Genomic DNA, 6,812 nt, shown 5'->3' on the forward strand with positions numbered 1-6,812 from the left:
TGAGGTAGGAGGCAGGTTTTATTTAATTGGACAGCAGCAACACACAGCACAAACCCTGCCCCGAGCTGAAGTACGCCCCTATCCCTGGGTGAAAGGGTACCCTGGGCCAGCCCTGACAGCCTAGGGGGCTTCTCTCTGCCTGGTCGCACTCAGAGTCCATCCCATCTGATACTGGACAGTCTCAGGTCTTGTAGTAGCAGGTGCACTACAGGGCCACCGGCGGACTCAACAGGCCCACCTGTGTCCTTTCTGGGCCCACAAGGGACCTTGCTCCCTGCTCCACGTGCCCGGAGAGTGTCACAGCCCTCCCCACACCCCCAAAGTTAGGACGCCGCAGGGTTCAGGGAGAAGAGGCCAGGCACACTCAGGTCAGGCCAGCCTGGTTCCGGAAGCCGGAGTTGGCATTTAACGGTCTGGGGGCCCAGGGCAGCTTCCTCTTGAGTAACTGGCTGCTGGGAAGGTACAGGCCTGGCCCACGTCCCACCAGGCCTGGGAGAGAAAAGGCCAAGGCTCCAGGCTGGGAGGGTTACTGGGAGGGGATAGGGACCCAGATGGCTTCCCTTTCTAGTGGGAGGGCCACCCACCCACCTGCCCATTCTCCCTAGGAGTTCTGTCCAGCCTCAGCCGGAAGCAGGACTGTGCAGGGGGCAGGACCCCCACGTACAGAGTTGGGGGAGGGCGCCTACAGCAGACAGCTGGGTCCACCCACCCCATTCCAGGCTATATTGCCCCTCCCCCAAGTCCCTCCGCCTAACACAGGTCTGGGTCTGGGTCCTCAGCTCTTCCCCTAGGAATCAGCCCACCCGAGGAAGGCAGGCTGCACAGGCTTCGAGGGGGCTCGACTCCTGTTCCTGCTGAACTGAGCCAGTCTGCACAAATCAACTGTGTTTCAGCTCAGTAGGCACAGGAGGCAGAGCCCAGGGAGGCCCGGACAGTGGGACAGGCGGGCGGCAGGGCCAGAGGAGGCGGGGTCCCGGGGGGCGGAACTTAGCCACTGTGAACACGACTTGGTGTGGACTCTGCTCACAAGCAGCTAAGCCCTGCTCCCCAGGCCAGACGCAGGCAGCGGGGGGCGGGGGGCCTCTCGGCCTCCCATCCCCGGCCCTATCCCCGGGCAGCGTCCTCAGCAGCGAAGGCGGTGGCGGCAGCCCCAGAGGCAGGGCTCAGGGTCGGTTGGAAATCCCTGGCAATGTGATTTGTGACAGGCAGCAAATCCCATCCCCAGGAACCCCAGCCGGCCATGGCACAGGGGTTGGGGGGCACCGGGTGGGACCGGAGGTTGGCACCTGAGGGTGGGGGGGGAGAGAGAGCAAAGGAGGTAAATGAGATTTGAAGACATCTGTGCTCCACGTCCCCGCTGAGGCCTGGTAGGGAAGCCCTCTCCCCACACACGGCGGCGGCTGAAGGCAATGCTGGACCACCAGGCTGGACGCCCCCACCGCAGCCACACGCTCAGGCCCAGGCCCAGGCCCGGAGAGGTAGAGATGCTCCAAGGATCCCTCTGAGCTAAGAGGGCTGCAGGGACTTCCAGAGCCAGGTTCCCCCCCTTTCCCCCCCCCCCCCCCCCCAGTAAGCCCTGGGCAGGCTAAACGGGGCCATGAGGAGAGGAAGTCGATGGGGTGGCGGGCAGGCGGGTGAGGAAGTGATCTCACCCCAGCTGGCGCCACTTCCTAGAAGCCTGAAGGGCAGGAGGAAACCACCAGGGCCTCTCCCCCCTCCCGTGGCCCCGTCTCCTCAGTGGCCAAGCCTTAGCCTGCACCCCATCAGAGCGGATGCCGACAGCGGGTACCCAGCTCTTCCCGTGGGCACACACATCCCCAGAGCACCGGACGCAGGCCCAAGGTGCAAATCTCCACTCTGCAGTTTCCCAAATGCCCTCCAAGCCTCAGTTTCCCCATCTGTAAAACAGCCCAGGGCCTCAACCGCACAGCACAGGGAGGTTTCACCAAGAGCGTATGTCATTCACAAGCACCCAGCACCAGGACCGCCTTACATGATTGTCAGTGCTCAGTGCAAAATGAAATTGCGGGGTCCCTTCTTCACAACTTGCGAATTTCAAGACGCTGAGAGAAGAGCATTAACCCAAGCTCAGGTCCTTCCGAGCAGGGGAGACCCCGTGAACCGCATGATCACAAGCCCATGACGCCAGCCTGCGTGTCGTAAACGGAGCTCTCCTTAATGATAAGAGCCCCCTGGCCAGGAGGCCCCAACTCTGGAGCCAGTTTGGGCAGCTCTGAACCCTGGTTCTGTAGCATCCTAGCTGGGTGACTCCTAGAAAGCCACTCAACCCCTCTGGGCCTCCCTTTCCCCATCCACAAAGCAGAGATAATGCCGTGGTAAGGATCTCACAAGTGGTACATGTAATTAGAATGGGGCCATGCTGTCATCATCAGGCAGAAACAGAAAAGACAGTGGCAGTGAAGAGTCCAAACACTGGTGGGACCCTGGCACCCACATATGGTGGCGCCCGTCACTGGGAGACAGGTGTTAAGAGATGTCCTGCTCTGTTCCCCGACCCCTCGCATACATACAGGCGCGCGCGCGGGGGCGCACACACACACACACACACACAGTGGCCACCGGCTTTCCCATCAGGCCCCAGCCCTGTCCCTTCAGGGTCTGGGGGCACCAACCGGGAGCAGACAAGGCCCTGCAGGGCGGCCGGCCTCCCTGGGCCGCCTCCGGAAGTGAGACAGCACATTCGTGTCCCAGGGACGAGAACGGGAAGGGCGGCCATTTGGCCAGGCCCGTTTCCTGTGGGGTTTCCCCTGCACAGAGCCCCAGGCCGGGGCCAAGGCCACTCCCCATCCCCAAAGGCACAAAAGGCCTGGGTCTCTCATGGATGGGGCGCTGCCGTGCAGGTGCCCAGGAGCCGGGACCCCTGTTACCAAAGGTGTGCCTCTCAGGCTCATGGGAGATGGGTGTCCAGGGAGGGCCAAGTCCTTGGCAGCTGGAGGCGTGGGGGGGAAGATGGGCCCCTGGGCCGGAGGAGCAGAGCAGGCCCCAAGCCACACGGATGTATGTATGTATGCCTGAGTACAGGGCGTGGAGGCACGAGACACAAGCAGGCAGGCTTACTGTCACCACCCCCCAACCCCATGCTCCAAGAATGAATCAGGGGCAGCTTCCGCCGGGGGCGCCACCACCACCGCCCCCAAGCCTGGTCCCCAAATACTTTCCACCCTCTCGGAGCAGCTGGGATCGGAAAATACCAAGGGCTGCAGGCCCCGCCCTGCCCGCCACCGCCCGCCCTCCCAGCCTGTCACTAACGCTTTGCCTAATGGGCCTAGACTCTCCGCAGAGGCTCCCTGGACCGGGCCCAGAGCCAGCCGCCAACCTGGGCTGCTCGGCCAAGTGCCGCCTGACCACCAGCCCCCCATCCATTACCCTGATCCCAACACAGCAACCGTAACAACCATCCCGACGGGCGACGCTCAGAGGCTGGCACCTGGGTGGAGGCAGGCAGGACAGTGGCAAGTGGGTGGGCCCCCACTGCCCACCCAGGGCCGGGGGGAGGGGGCAGGCCCAGGAAGGGGTGAGTAAGTGAGGACTGAATCACTTGTTATAAATAGGGGAACCGTGCAAGTCACATCCCAGCCCCCACTGTGCCCAGCCACACCACACCACACTCCAACCCCTGCCTTAAACTTCAATCCCCCTAGGATCAGTCACGGAATTCCCAGGCCCCCCCCCCAACATCCACACCGAGAGCCCTTAACTGAGGGGCACACCCTATTGCCATGTTCACCTCTTGCCTTGTCCCCATACGTCCCCATCGTAGCCCTGGCCTGCCTTTGGCAGGGGGGCCGCCAGCCTCGAGGCGAATCACGGGCTTCTGGGCCTTGTCCTCCTTCCTCAGCACCCCCAAAACTCCCAGGCCCAAGGCTGAGGGGTCCCCAGGATCCTCAAGGCATTCTAAGGGCGTGGGTGACCACAGTCCTGGATGGTGATGCCAGACCCAGGCCAGGGGAAGGCCAAAGGTCTTCAAGTCTCAAGCTTCCTGGCCGCTCACCACCCAGGCCCCCCATCCCAGACCACCCAGGCCTGCTCTGCCCAGGGCCACAGCTCAGTGACCACACCCAGGGTGGCGCCAGCTCCAGCACCCTGGGGCAAGGCGCTGCTGGAGCATGACTCAGCCGTGCCCAGCATGGCGGCGTCCTTCTCTGCCCAAGGATTCCCACACGCCTACGCCCGCTGCCCTCCGTGTACGACCTCTCCAGGTGACCAGCCTTTTCCAACACATCTCCTTGTCCACCCAGGACACCTGATGGCAGGAGGGAAGGTGGCCAGGGTGCCCCAAAAGGGATCTGAAGGCGAGCGCCCGCGACAAGGAGGGGAAATGCACTCTCTTCCGCTTGTTTTCTGGTGCTCCCCATTTACAGACGGAGAAACCGAGGCCCAGAGGAATTCAGGGCCGGGCCCAAGGTCATGCAGCAAATCTAAAGGAAAGCCAGGTCTGCTCCTGGCAGAAAGCGCGTCCAGAGTGGAAAAGGGCTGGCCAGACAGCCCAGCGAGGGGCAGGAAGGTGTCTTTTTGCGACCACCCAGGGTTCCCAGCAGTATTCTTCACCGAAAACAGAGCCCCTCCGCTCAGCTTCCCAAGGTGAAGGGCACACTCTGAAAAAATGCTTTAAGGTATATCCAAGTGCCACCTGGGCCCATAGGAAGCAGGTCACCCCACTTACACCCACCCGGACCATGATGCCAGTTACCCTGGGACTGCAGTAGCGACAGGGGCTGCTCAGCAGCTGCGGCCAGCGCAGAACATCTGGCCTCCACTTACAACAGGCAGAGGTTGGTACCGGGGCCCTGGGAGGACCCCTGGAGCATCTGCCTCCGAGATTTCTCTCCAGTGAGCAAGGGTCTGCAGAGACTTGGAGGCCGGGCTAGCACAGACAGGCCCGACCCCCCTGGACACGCCCTGTCACGCATGTGCTCCGCGTGCCAGCCCTGGGCTAGGCCGGCAGCTATTTTAGGGCCCCCTCTGGGCCCACAGACGAGGCCTGCCAGTTGGGGTCTCGAAGGAGCTCCCAGAGGACATCCTGCAAGGGCAGAGGGCAACGGGTGCCCTTCTGGGAGCTAGGACGGAGCTGGCACCAGGCCCCAGGGCCCGTGCCTTCCCAGGACGTGCCTTCCCGGGACTGCGGCGTGTGAACACATGCGCAGGGGCCGGCCCGGGCAGGGTGCGTGGGCGAGCGGACAGGGTGTGTCCCACATCACCTCGCCTCTAAGCCGGGGCACCTGTCGGGTACTGCCCTCCAGCTCTGGCGGGCATGGGAAGAGCTGCCGGAGGACAGCCTTCATGCCAGGGGTCCCACACCGCCCCCCAGCTTTAACCTCACACGGCACCCGTCATCGTGAGCGAGCAGCTGGTTAGGACTGGGGCAGGAACGGGGCAGGTGACAAGAGAGCCGACTGCACCTTCAAGGCATTCGGGAGGCCACTGGGTCTGGCTGGGCCTGGCTGGGCTGAATAGGCAAGTCAGTGTAGGGCTGGGGGCTCTGGTGGCAGTCAAGTCCAGTGCTGGGGTCAGAGGTCAGTGTGGGGCTAGAATACAAGGTTCAGGTTTTAGTCAGGGGCCTGCAGCCCAAGGGCATGAGGACTGCGGGCCGCTCGCGGGGCACGGGACTGGGGAGTCACCCCTCCAGGAATCTCCCACACCTGGCCCCCTTCCTAAGCAACCTTGAAATGAGCTCCTCTCTCCTGCGCCCGGAGGAGCCAAGAGGGAGGGGAGGGGTGCCCCAATCTCCACCAAGCTGGGGCTACACCTTGGGGCCCCCAAGCCCATCTGCTCAATGGAAGGCCTTCCCTCCACTCGTTGGCCGACATGTCAAGAACTTGAACCACCGTGTCACCCGCCATCCACGGAACTCTGGGAGACCCCCACCCACCCACTCCTCCAGCCCCATCCCCACCAAAGCCCTGAGAGGCACCCTAGGAGCCCAGGTACCCGTGTGTATCCATCCCTCCCCACCCCAGCCCGGGCATATGCCCTCCCCCTTCCCACCCTGCCGCTGACTCCCGGCCCACCTGGACCTGCCCCCGTGACTATGGGACCCGCCCTCCCCACCACGCTCTCAAGGGTCTCCGGTGGGGGGAGTGGCCAGGGGTCTCCTGGGGAGGGGGTAAATGTTGGGCTGCCCTTCCCCCGCTCCGTAGGGGGCGCCCCGGGACTCTGCCGCCACCGCCGCCGCCAGATGCACGATCCCCGCTGCACACCCCCCCCACACACACACAGAACCACCGGCGGCGGGGCGGCGCCCTCCCCCTCTCCAAGCGCTGGGGACCCGCCGGGCGCACCCCCCCACTCCGCCCACGAGTCCGGCGCAGAAAAGTTGCCGCCGTCGCCGCGGCGCCGCCGCCTCCCTCCCGGTTCCCTCCCCGACTCACCCGCGGGGGAGGGGAGCCGGCACTCGGGGCTCCGGCCGCCGCCCCGGGCCCGGCGGCAGAGACGCGGGCGGGCGGCGGACCCGAGACGGGCCGGGGTCGGTCGCGGGCCCGGCTCCATCCCACTCACTGGCCGGCCCGCCGCGGGGCCGAATCGCTTTTAAAACCTTCCCGTCTCCTCCCCCCGGGCCGGACAGGGGGCGGGCGCGGGGCGGGGCGGGGCGGGCGCCGCCGTCATGTGCCCCCGGAGCCGGTCCGCCCCCACTTTCTCTCTCTGGTCCCCCAACTCAGCCCCAACTTTCTCCCTCCTTGTCCCGACTCCACCTGGGCCCCCAAACCCAGCCCAGCTTCCCCCCTCCGGGTCCTGGACTCGAGAAGCAGCCCCAGATTTTAAGCTTAGGCTCTCCCTGCGGGAGGAAGGACAGA

General features: G+C 64.7%; 1 long non-coding RNA gene across 1 annotated transcript; it reads right to left on the minus strand.

The window, feature by feature from the left end:
- Positions 1-6,556, minus strand: LOC115504773. Its single transcript, XR_003965812.1, has 2 exons — positions 6,390-6,556; positions 1-5,546 (listed from the first exon to the last, which is right to left on the minus strand). It is a non-coding gene; the product is annotated as an uncharacterized LOC115504773 (long non-coding RNA).
- Positions 6,557-6,812: the final 256 nt, after the last annotated feature.

Source organism: Lynx canadensis, chromosome A2 (genome assembly GCF_007474595.2).
Source record: "Lynx canadensis isolate LIC74 chromosome A2, mLynCan4.pri.v2, whole genome shotgun sequence".
NCBI lineage: Eukaryota > Metazoa > Chordata > Mammalia > Carnivora > Felidae > Lynx > Lynx canadensis.